Below are 12,411 nucleotides of genomic sequence, written 5' to 3'. Positions count from 1 at the left end.
CAAGATACCTGTTAGTTTCAAATGCAAGTGGGAAGTCTGAGTGGGTAGTTAGATTTAAGAGTCTGAAGTTCAGGGGAGAGGTTAGTCTTTATAGTAGAGAAAGTTGGAAGATGGCTGGAAAGTTTAATGCTTGAGTGTAAGAAGATAAAGTTTATTTTAAACCAAGTTTATTCTTGCCTCAGGCCTTTGTACATGCTGCTCCTCCTGCCTCCAGTGCTCCTGCCAGGCTACCCGTGGCTGTTCCTCATCTCAGTCCTCAGAAACACTGCTCTGACTTTCTTAGTGCCTTCACTTTAACCTATGTCTTTTTTGTGTTTTTTTATTGCACTTATCACCATATAAAATTATCATGTTTATTTTTTAATATTTAATATCTCTGTCCTTTCCTAAGAAGCGAGCTCAGTGAGAGCAGACATAGTGCTAGAATGGTGCCTGTCATAGAGTAAGCTCTCCTTAAGCATTGGGTGAATGTATGAACACATGAGGGAATGATCATATTTTGCATTTGAAACACAACTGGAACCCACATGAGAATGAGCAGCAGATGAACAGGAATGCAGAAATGCCCCTGAGAAACTCATTCCTTAAAAGAAATGTCTCTTAGATGAGTTATTTTGCTTCCTTTCTTTCTATTTGGGATGTAATCCAATGTAATTTCTTTTTTCTTTTGATTTCAAGTACTTTGAGGGGGTTGATTTCAAAGAATTAACAGATTTTTATCATTAATCTGATAAATCAAACCTTAGTTTGGGCCTACAATTGAATTATGTATTGCTTTTACCCTTGCTGAAGTCCTATGACCTTGCAAAGGATAACTACTTTCAGCAAAAATATCAGTCTGATTCAAAATATGTTTTCCAGGATAGTACAACTTTGCTGCACAGTTCCATTTTCAGTTCAACATCATTTTATCACATGGAAGCAAAACCAACAGATTGTTTCAGTGGAAAAGCCTTCCGCATTCAAAAATAAATTGAGTTTTTCTAGAGCCTAAGTCTGTGTTAGACAAGCAGAACTTTCCTTCATTTCTCTTTTTAAACTTGAATCATTTAAACTTAAGTCCATTGAGAAGAAATGCAATATCACTTCCATATATTTTTTTTGCATAAAATGAAGGATTTTCTTTTGTGGTGCCTTGGACAGCCAGGAAGGGTAATTGTAAATAGGATTATCTCTGTCACAACTCTGAGTCAACATGCATAGATGCTCTGGTTTTGGAAGTTTATTTTTACATAGGTAAGGTGGATGTGGTGGTAAACTGTGGAATAATTCTTGCCATTAGCTGAAATCTTCAACAGAGGGTTTCATGAGAAAGGCTAAGAGAGATAAGAAGAAAGTCAACATTCTATGAGCAGTACCCAGCTTATGGCTAGGTTGTATTTCAAAGGAGAAGTTCTAAGTTTTCTGTTTAGACCAGTGGTTTTCAACCTGGGTGATTTTGTTTCCCAGGGAATATTTGGCAATGTCTGGACATTTATTGTTGTCCTCAGTTGGAAGGTTTAGGACACTACTGTTAATCTAGTGGGTATAGACCAGGGGTTCTGTTAAACATCCTGTAATGTACAAAACAACTCCCACAAAAGATAATTTTCTGGCCCCAAATGTCAATAGTTGCTAGGGTTGAAAAATTTTACTTCAGACAGTGGATTACTTTTCCCACAGGAGCAATGTTATAAACGGTGATAATGTTCCTACTGCAGAGGGCTGTTTTGGCAAAGTTGGTCACCAGAACCTATTCTTATTATACATGGTATGCTATTATAACCACATAAACCACATTTCCTAGCATCTCTTGCTAGGAAAGCCATATGGCTGGTTCTCACCAGTGAAATGAAAGCAGAAGTGATGTCATTTCTAGGCCAAGACTTAAGAAGCAGCTATTTTGGACCCAGTCTCCCTTTTCCTTTCCACCATCATGATAAGTCCCTATAGCAGTGGTTCCTAAACTTTAGCTACATTAGAATCACCTAGAAGACTTGTTCAACCTCAGATTGCTGGACTCCACCCTTAGACTGTCTGATTGAGTGAGTCTGGGTAAGGCCTGAGAATTTCCATTTCTAACAAGTTCTCAGGTGGTGCTGATACTTCTGGTCCAGGTACAACACTTTCAGAACCTTTGGCTCAGGGAATTATGATGATACAAAATGGAAGGAGCCTGGCAAAATCTGATGCACTATTCAGAGAAGAGGCCTTTTCCCCCCATCCCCATGTTAATATCAACCCTGGCCTGAGAGTATTTACTATTGTGGTTCAACCACTGAATTTTGGAAGTGTGTGTGCTCCAGCAGCTTAGCCTATCCTAAGGCTCTCTACATCTGCTTACCCTACATCTCTCTCCTCTACATGTCCATGAAGAATCACAGAATAGTCTTTTAAAAGATGAGGAAATAGGGGCCGAGAGGGATTAAGTAGTCAAGGTTACATAGTAAATGATATGGCTGGTGTTCAATCTGTGTTTTATTGCCTCTATTGAATACTTAACCCATAATAGAGATCAACAATCATGGTTATCTCAAGAATTTGAGTTTTAAGGAAAGATGCGAAGAAGAAATTTTTTTTCCCCCTTTCCTAGGCAGAATATCAAACGAAGCAACATTTTAAAATAAATATGTTGCCTTTGCTCTCCCTTTCAACTCTCTCTTTCTTTTTTCTTTCCTTCCCTCCCTCCCTCTCTCCTTCTCCTTTCCACTTCTCTCTCTCCATTTCCTTAGCAGTACTAACATTATGTTGCCCCTTTTTCTTCTCCCAGCTCAGGCCACCCTTATATTAAATGATAGATTTTTCACTCTCCAGTCAAAATTCTTATTTCCTTGTGCCATTAAAATGAACATTCTTCCAGGAAAAAAACAATAAGAAGGAAAAAAATCTGTTGATGAATTACAGCACACAATCCTCCTGAAGGGTGTGTGTTAAAATACTTCTTAACAGCTAGGTTTTCATGTTTATTTGTAGAATTTAATACAGCTCCAGGAAAGTCCAGTGACGTTTCAGGCACAAGGGAAGTGGGTCGTGGATGGAACCATGGATCTTGTAAAGGAAGGTCGAGGCTGTCATTGCCGGCAAGGGGTCCTGTCTTAGTGTCTCCTTCTGCATTCATGCAGAACCAGGGTCTCTAAAAGTCCCCAGTGCTTTTGGAACGGGCTTCTAGGAAGAGTCAGTGGGAGGCTGGGCTGTGGGGCTGGATCTGGCCCTACTCACAGAGGTTTGGTCTCTCTGTGAAGGACTTGGTTGCCTAAACAGCATTTGAACCACCTCAACTTATCAGAGTTAATGCCAAAAATTCCTAAATTACTTAATGGTCATATGGAAATTTAACACAAGACATTGTTAAATGCAACTGCTTCTTGCTCATTTGCATATATAACTTACTTTTATCAATCTTATTAACTTCTTTTGAACTCTAGCCACAGAATCTAGGACAGAATTAGAGAGATTTGTGCCTGGCACAGACAAATTTTTTGAACTAGGTTTGTGTGTGTAGATAGTTTTCTAAGTTATGTCTACATAATGTCCAAACAAGCAATTAGTAAGCAAATTTAGGCAAAACATGGGGAGAATATAATGCACTCCATTTGTTTGCCTCAATGGACAAATAGGTTAATTTGGTTCAAAATATCAATCAGATATTTATGACACTCTGGACAACCTGAAAAACCAAAATGTACACGGAAAGTTGCTGAATTACATGATAAAATCATTTATTTTCCTGTATCCTTCTAGGATCTTATCCTTGAAACATAGCGAGAGATGACAAACATTCTGGCTTGTCTCCTTTCATTCTAGGCTTCTCTTGAGGGCTGGCATGGTCTTGTTGGCTGCTGTCTCATTTCTTGTTGGCTGCTGTTTCTTGCTATATATATATATTCTACATATATTCTATATATAGAATGGCTGTGTGATTGTACAAAATCTTGCCACTTTCTCACCCTCAATAAATGTCCAGGTAGATAGTGACATTTTGCATGTGTCAATTTATCCCAAAGCAGGCTACAGTATATTTTCCTCATAAAAACTGGTACTTTGAGTTACATTTTGCTTCATATATTGGTGCCATGAGTAAGTCACTGTTGGAACTAAAGGTAGAATATCAACAATTGTCCTTAAATGAAGGGAGGGATAGAAGAAGGAGCCCTGGGTCTTGTCTTCCATGATATGTCACTAGCACTTAGCATTGTCTTCAGACTGTGTCCTTGGCAGTGATTTGACAGTCAAACTTACTCTGGAATGAAAAACCTGAGTCTCTGATAGGAGGTTTACCTAAGAACAATAGTGAGTTTATATGAATCATGTCTCTGTGAAGCACTAATGACTGTCTCATCTGTGATCATTAAAGAAAGTGATGAAAACTTCCATCCATTGAGTGTTTTCTAGCAGGTAGTCCCCCGAGCCAGGTATTTTGTATACATTTTCTATTCTGGTTTTCAGCACTGACCATTTAAGGTAAGTATTATTATCCCCATTTTATAGACAATGGAGCTGATTTGGAGAGGGTTAATCACAGAGATCTGTGTGGCTGAGCCTACTTCAAAGCCTGAGATCACTGTACTTCACCAAACAGTAGTTTCTATTTAGAAAATGGTATGGTGTGCCAAAGAGCAGAATCCAATTTGTGGCTCAAAAATGCAAGAGCTATTAACTTTTATTATAAATTTATTTTTGAGCTAAGTGAAGAATAACAATGTCTTGACCTAATAATAGGAGGAAACCATTCTATGGGTTTGACCATAGTTCTTAGCTAGTTCTTGGATGTTCTGAATTTTTCATAATCACATACACTTACTCAGCATTTGAAACTATGAGGACTTAATGAAATCTGGAACTCATATGGGCAAACTATGCTTGTCTACTTTGCCACAGCCATGTTGCTTGCTGTTATTCATTATTCAAGATGATTTTTTCTGTGACTACTTGACACACTGGTTAAAACATTCTCATGGTCAGTTTCTTGCATAAGCTGGTTAAGCCTGTCCCATTTGAAGACCTCAGAAGACCTAGTCTATTTGGCCACTTTGCTCTGTAATACCTGGCCTAGGCCACAGTGGATACCACGTGAAAGTGATGGGGGCTCAGAGGAAATTTATCTCCTCTAATAGAAAAAATTTCTGAGCCTGTGCCACATTATCTGGTTAGTGGCCTTGTACTGGTAAGGAAGAGATAGCAGCCTAATCAATTATACAATATATTCCCAGGGTAGGAAGGATATATAGCACAGAAGGGTGAGAGAGTACTGGACTCTGGGTGAGGGGGCTGCAAAGAGTAGGCTTGGCAAAGAATGCTTAACAGCATGATGGTGTCATTCAAGTTTTCTGTCTCTGAAATTATGAACAGAGAAGAGAAAAGGAAAGAAAGAGTCCTGTTGATTAGAGGGCCCAGAATCTCAGATAACCCTTGCATGTACTTAAAAAAAACTCTTTTCTAAGTTGAAGTTAGGTTTAGCCTGATTCTTGATTCAAATCACCTGGCTCATATAAAAGTCCAAGGTTTTAAATGAGATCTCATTTATTTAACTGGAATACAAACACATTCCCTGAACACAAAGCAAACAAAGAATTGAAAAATATTCTCAGATCCTAATGCCACTTTTGAGGAAGTGTTAACAATATTTATTGTTATCAACACTCAGGGAAGTTTGCTTTTCTTTCGTTTTCTTTCTTTCTTTCTTTCTTTCTTTCTTTCTTTCTTTCTTTCTTTCTTTCTTTCTTTCTTTCTTTCTTTCTGGTCAGAATTGAATAGGTGAAAAATATTTTCTTTATCTAAAAAAAACAAAAGGTATTATTTGTTGATCTCTGTCCTTAAAATTATCATTGCTTATGTGGTGTTTTAGTGAAATATGCTATTTTAGTAAGGTAGACAGTTATAGTTTGTTCATTAATTTGCCTATTCATTCACCAGTTGTTTGTGGAATGCTATTTATTCCTGACCATTCCTGTTCTATCAGCCCTGGGAACTTCCAGTTCCAGAATTAGCCCTATAGGCAGCTTTCAGACCAGGCTTGCCTGGTTCCAGGTAATAGCTAAGCAACAGTAATTTTAAAGACAGAGATCTACAAATAAAACCTTTTGTTTTTAAAAATCATAGAGTACTGGAGGCTGAGGTACAGAGTGAACCAAACAAACATTGGCCTTACAAAATTCCTAGTCTAGAGGGGCATATAGTCAGGCAAACCAAAAATTGTGGTAGACTGTGATGGGCATTAAGAGAGAAGATGTATTGGGTCTATGAAAACAGATAAGATGGACCAACCCAGGCTTCCTATAGGTAGTGATGTCTAAGCCAAGATCTGAAGAATAAAAGGAATTAGCTGAATAAAATGGTGAAGGTGGGTAGGAGTGAAAAGGGTTTGAGGTAGAAGGAAAGCCTGGCTGAATAGAGGAAAATAATTCAACATACTCAATGAACTGGAAGAAATTCAACAACTGGCTAAATATTGCTATGCTGATCATGAATAGCAAATGGAAGAACAAGAAGCAAGATAGCATCAAGGAGGATCTAAAGCAAACAGAATGAAATGGGAGGAATAGATTGAAGAGAGAAGCTCAGAATAGAAACCATGAATTGCAATTATGTTCTGGGATGGGCTTCTCAAATAATCATGTATATGTGAATTTCCTGGGGATCTTGTTAGAAGGCAGATTTGGATTCTGTATTTTCAAGGAGTAACCAAGTGATGCCAAAGCTGCTGGTCTGAGGATTACACTTCTGAGTTTTCAAAGATCAAGAGAGCGGTGTCCCTTTTACATGGTAGCTGGTAATTGTTGTGAGACAGTCCTAGTGCCTTAATGGAGTTGCATTGCCTTGGATAGCCACAGACACAGATTCTTGTCCCCAGGCATTGCTGAAACAATGACCTTGGCTCTTCACTATCATGAATTCCATATTTGTTTTGTTTCTGGCTGAACTAATATGTCAGCTGGGCAAGGCCATTATGAGTCAAAGTCTCAAACTGGCTCTGACAGTGGCCTGATAGATGACTCCTACACATTGACAGTGGTTCCTAAGCTGTCTTTCTGTAGAACACTGATGTTACCCGAAACTTGAATAATAATGGCAATCTTTCACCATTGAGGGGGAAAATAAATGATAATAGAAACATTTTTTCTAATTTATAGTTTTCTTTCATGCCTTTCTCTTAATCCTTTGATGCTGGCAGCTATCTGAATGCTAATGAGCGCTCTTGGACAACCAAATGAGCAACAAACATTAGCAGCAAAGCCTGGCAACACTGGTGCTCTTGTCCTTATGACCATGTGAGCTCATGGGTGAGGTGTTGTATTATATCTGTACACTGTGGTCACACCTGTTAAAACTCTTCCTAGTTTATAAAATAGGACCCATCAGGAGTTTCATTGTGTCTTCGAAGTGCAACAGAAATGGACACATTGTAGGAACATGCTCTCTGACATAATGTCAGGCTCTTTCAACCAGTCCAAGTGCTTCTGGGCCTCACTCTTGTCCAGATCAGGATAGCAGGTGTGCATGGAGGCTCTGTAGCCCAATAGGCCACAGTCCCCAAGTTACAATGGTTTCAGGAAGGCTGCCAGGGCTCAATTGGACTTGACATTTCCCTTCCTTTCAGCAACTCCTGGTTCTTATTTGGTTTTAAATTAAATAAAAATTGCAGCACATGGATTTGAATTAAAACAAGAGGCCTGAGCTTTGTAATAGGCACCACATCAATAGGAAAGCTAATTTGTACAAAGCACATCTCCTCCTTTAATTTAAACCACAGAGCTCTACCTCTTTGGTTTCAAGGGAACTGAAAGTTGAGTCAGGGGAACTCGCTCTGGCGTTGGCAAGGGCTATGCTCAAGAGCAACAGAAGCAGTTTCAGGGGAGCTTAGCGTCCTCTTAAGTCCTTTGTGCTGGGTGTCACACAATACACAAGTAGTTCCAAACTCCTGGCCTTGAATTTAAAGAAGGTCTTAAAAATGTCCCAGGGTAATCTTTCCCAATTGACTTTTGATTACAACCCAGCTGCCAAAAACAGAATTTACATTATTAACAGCTTCTCAAGACAAAAAAGACAGCAACAACTACTCTTGACTTTGATACTGTTCCTCTTTTTCAGGTTATAAGGCTGTGTGTGTGTGTGTGAGTGTGTGTGTGTGTACATGTGTGTATATGTATGTGTGTATATGTGTGTGTGATTACTAGTCTATACAACATAAATTAGGTAGGGTCTGTGTGAGGTGAGAAATTCAATCTGGGTCTTGACACTTGCTCTACTCAGTTTAATTCACACTAAAGGCAAAAGGAGGAAGCAGGTTAGAGGGTGGCGGTGGTGGCAGTGGGGACATCCATGAACAATGTGAGGTTTACAAAAAACATTGCTGCACCAGAGCCATCTACAGAGCTCTAAGAAACAGGGCTTGGAGCTCTATAGATGGCTCTGGTGCAGCATGTCCCCTCACTGCCAAGACATAGGTAATAAGAAGCTGGATACTTTTGTAAACTTTCACCTACATGTGCATACAGACTTGGTGACAGGTCTGATTCAGGTTTTGTGGGGCCTGAGAAACTTATACATTTTGGGGGCCATATTAAAGAAAAATAATAGAAAAAATATATTTTACAAACTCTACATGCCGTCAGAACATATTTCTAGGGTCCCTCCCAGGATCTTGGAAGGGGTCCCTATAAACAAGGGAGCCTGAAGCTTAAGCTTTGTTAACTTTATAAGTGAATCCACTTCTGCTTGGAAAGCTCTTCTCCTGCCCAGTGTCAAAAGAGCATGCGTTATATGAAGGAAAAAAATGATAGGTATAATTGACTAAGACAGAAAGTTCTTGGTTTTATCTGACTGACCTTTGAACCACCTGTAGTACACTGTCTTAGTGAACTGAGCTTGGGCTGAAGCCAAACTCTCTTTGTTAGGCACAAGCCTCTTAAGGGCGGCACCCACATCTTTGCCTTGGTTCACCCAGATAACTACCCAAGGAAGGGTGTCAATAAATGCTGAATGAATAGCTAGCTGCATGACTGTGAATGAATGAATGTGCAAATAAATTCACACTCTCATTTTAGATGGAAAGTCATTGTTTATCTTTGCCAAAGGACTCTGAAAATGTTTTCAGCTATGTAAAGAAAGTCTCCACCTAAATTTATTAGTGAAGCACAGACAACTAGATTGCTACAGAAGGCTACTAACGTCATCTTTATTGGATGACCAAAATCACTTTAGGCATAATTAAGAACTAAATTAGACTATATTATAAAGCAACTATTCTTTAAAGGGATGGGCTCTTTCCTCTGGTTTCAGCAGGAGTTATTCTCACATACTCAGAAAAAGCTCAACAGTGTATTATTTGTTCTGCTTCTTACCTCCTCCTCTGATTTATGTTACCTTATGTTGACCTTTTAAATTCTTTATTTCCTGGCAAATACATTTAAAATTGTAGGTCCTAAGTGAGGTGTAGCACATCATGTAGAAAAATCAAAGTTCAGTCTGGAGCATTCTCTTTTGAAGAAAAAAACTGCCCTGCAGGCGGTAATGAACTCACTTGATACTTCCTACACTCTGATGGGGGTCAAAGGGTACAGTGAAAAACCAGAACTAATGATTAGAAGGAGTGTCACCCACATGTTTCATTTACGGTAAACTGTTTAGGGGTTGGGTTTGCATGAGGGACACATTAGACATGCTGAGGTTGTCCTGGGTTAGGAGGGCATGGTTTTGATTTAACTTTTGTTCTCATGACCTTGAAGGTAAATCTGAAGTAGTGTCATATGGATGAGGGCCTCCAAATTCAAAGTCATGGAGCTTGAGTCTAGGTCTCAATTTCATCTCTAATCGGTTGTGAGATTGTGAGCAAGATACTCAACCTGTGTCTCTCTGTCTCTGTCTCTGTCTCTGTCTCTCTCTCTCTCGCTTACTTTTTCTCTCTCCCTCTCTGTGCAAAAGAGACCAATATACCTATCCTACTTTTCACTGGCTATCTGTCTCAAAACATTTTTCATGAAAGGTCTTAGAAAAGTATAACATGACTTTTGAGTTGAGCATCTATGAGTCCATTAAATAACCATGTAATGTTGCACACTCCTCATTTTAAAGCTAGTATGATGGCTTTTTAGTAGAAAATCTCATTTTCTTTCAAGGGAATATCATCAATATTATTTACTTGTAATAAAAAGGGCACTAAAAATATAAAGAAGTAACCCAATCTTTTTGTTGTTCAAATTCATTTCAATGTGAAAAATATTCAGAACAAAAATCTAGTCAAATCTATAAGCAGAAACCATTTTAACTCAAGATGACGATGACCTTAAGCTGCTAAACTGCTAACAGTAAGTGACTCGATGACTAGAAGATGACGTGGATGCTCACTGTGAAATACAAAGGGTATCACTCTCTGGACATCATTGCTATATGTATGTAGGCATCCTGAAATTTTGGCATGATGGTCTTTTTAAAGACAGAGTAGCTGATTAGCATTTCCCTGAATTAAACCAATAATATCAATGTGATGGGTCATTTTTTTTTCTTCCTAGAGGATAAGGATGCTTTAGAACAGGGCCAGATAGTAAATATTTTCGGTTTTGTGGACCATATGGTTTCTGTAGTAAAAACTCAACTCTGGCCTTGAAGGGCAAAAACAGCATTAGACAATGTGTAAAAAAGGTGTCTAGCTGTATTCCAACTCTGTCTGCAAAATTAGCAGGGATAGACCTGGTTCAAAGGTCATAGTTTGCTGACTCCCTACTTTAGAATATCATAAAGATATCATCAGATTCTGGGCTTCCTCACATCCCTTGGTTGTACACACCATATTGCTGGCCTCAGTTTTTAATGCAGCTCCAATTCTACAGCTAAGTGAACACAGAATGTGCCAAACCCTGGAGAAACCGTAAAGTCAGGTGGCCATTTGGGCAGACATTCACATCCCAATATGGCTATCTAAAAATCTATACTTTTCTCAAAGTGTTATTTGTAAAATAAAGCATTGTTTAAATGATAATATCTAAAATTTAAAAATTCTCCAGAGTAATACTACTGATGTTTTGATAAGAAAGGAGGACGAGTGCTTTCCAGTTCCTAGAAATGCTTTGCAAAAATATAAACCAGTGCTGACTTCTTATTTGTAAGTGATCAAATTTGCCTTTTATTTTCTCATAATAGAAGCCAACTCATTACCAAAGTTTATTGGTGTTCTAAGTCAAAAGTCATCTGTCATTCCAACTTATCCTCTTTATGGCTCTCTCTCATTCTAGCATGTCTGAAAATGTAAGAAAGCACTACCAGAGGCCTACGGATGGGTGATTTTTAACCCTGGATCTCTATTTGTCTGTACTTTTAAAAACAACTTATTCTTAACCTGGGAGCTGCCACCTTTCACTGTGTGGGACAGGCTACAATGAAACTGAAGGTGAAACGAGCCTTTTATTCCTAGTACTACTTATAAAAATGTAGATTTTGAGACACTTGTTTGGGTTTTAAGTGGGGTCTCACAGACTGAGTTCAGGAATTCTTTTGTCTTTCTTGGCTAAGTTACTTAACATCTTTGAGATCTTGAACTTCAGTTTCTCCATTAAAAAATGTTAATATCTACTAAAAAAGTGTTAATATCTACTTCACAGGATTGATCTATAGTGAGTAGCAAATAATAGATACTCAATAAATGATAGTTTCTCTCATTTTTTTCCATATCACCCCATGTACCCCAAATTTTATTTTACTCTATTCTGAGAGTAGATTTTATTTTATTTTACTCTATTCTGAGAGTTCATCTTCCAATGAACTTCCTCTGAATGTAATGTAAATGTATACACACATAGAAGGCATATAGGGGAAAGGTCTTTGAACAAGAAAGACTAATGGTAGGAAAATTGGTTGAACAGAAGAAAAGTCAGCAAATTCATTTGGTTTATCTTCTTTTGGAAAAAGGAGCCTAGTAAGTAGAACATAAGCTTCCTGAGAGCAGAAACCTTGTCAGTTTCATTCACTAGTGCCTGGAATTGCTCTTGGCACCTGGCGAGTGTGCAATTAATACTTATTTTCTCAACTAATAACTGAGCATACATAGATGATTTGCTTTTGTATTAACCAGGAGAAATTCCTGGAGCTTAGCAAAGGGCAGGAACAGGGATTCTAAGGAGAAGGAGCCTTAACATTATAGAAGAATGGCACCATTTACAGACTACTTACTTTCAAGTACATAATTTATAAAAGAATCGTGCAAATTCTCCAATATCAAAATTGATCTGAAATAGGTGAGAGGAAAGTCTAATACCTGTTCCAGGCCAGTTTCTGGCAGGTATCCTACCTTGAGGCCATCCCAACAAGGCATCTTTTAATTTCACTTTCCTTCTGGAAAGAGAAACACCACTGTTGCTCAGAACTGTTGGAGTATCAGCACGGTGCTAGATACGATGGGATAAAGCGAAGCTGTGCTTCCCTAGAAGGTCTCTAAGTCTC

At 38.5% G+C, this 12,411-nt stretch overlaps 1 protein-coding gene across 1 annotated transcript in view; it reads right to left on the bottom strand.

Annotated features, from left to right (window-relative positions):
• The window catches only part of SLC9A9 (solute carrier family 9 member A9), a 514,150-nt gene that overhangs the window by 180,708 nt on the left and 321,031 nt on the right, over window positions 1–12,411 (bottom strand). The window lies entirely within an intron of this gene.

The sequence above is a fragment of the Pteropus vampyrus genome, unplaced genomic scaffold (genome assembly GCF_000151845.1).
Source record: "Pteropus vampyrus isolate Shadow unplaced genomic scaffold, Pvam_2.0 Scaffold97, whole genome shotgun sequence".
Lineage (NCBI taxonomy): Eukaryota > Metazoa > Chordata > Mammalia > Chiroptera > Pteropodidae > Pteropus > Pteropus vampyrus.
Note: the sequence above shows the minus strand (reverse complement) of the source record. Positions and strands in the feature narration are given on the sequence as shown.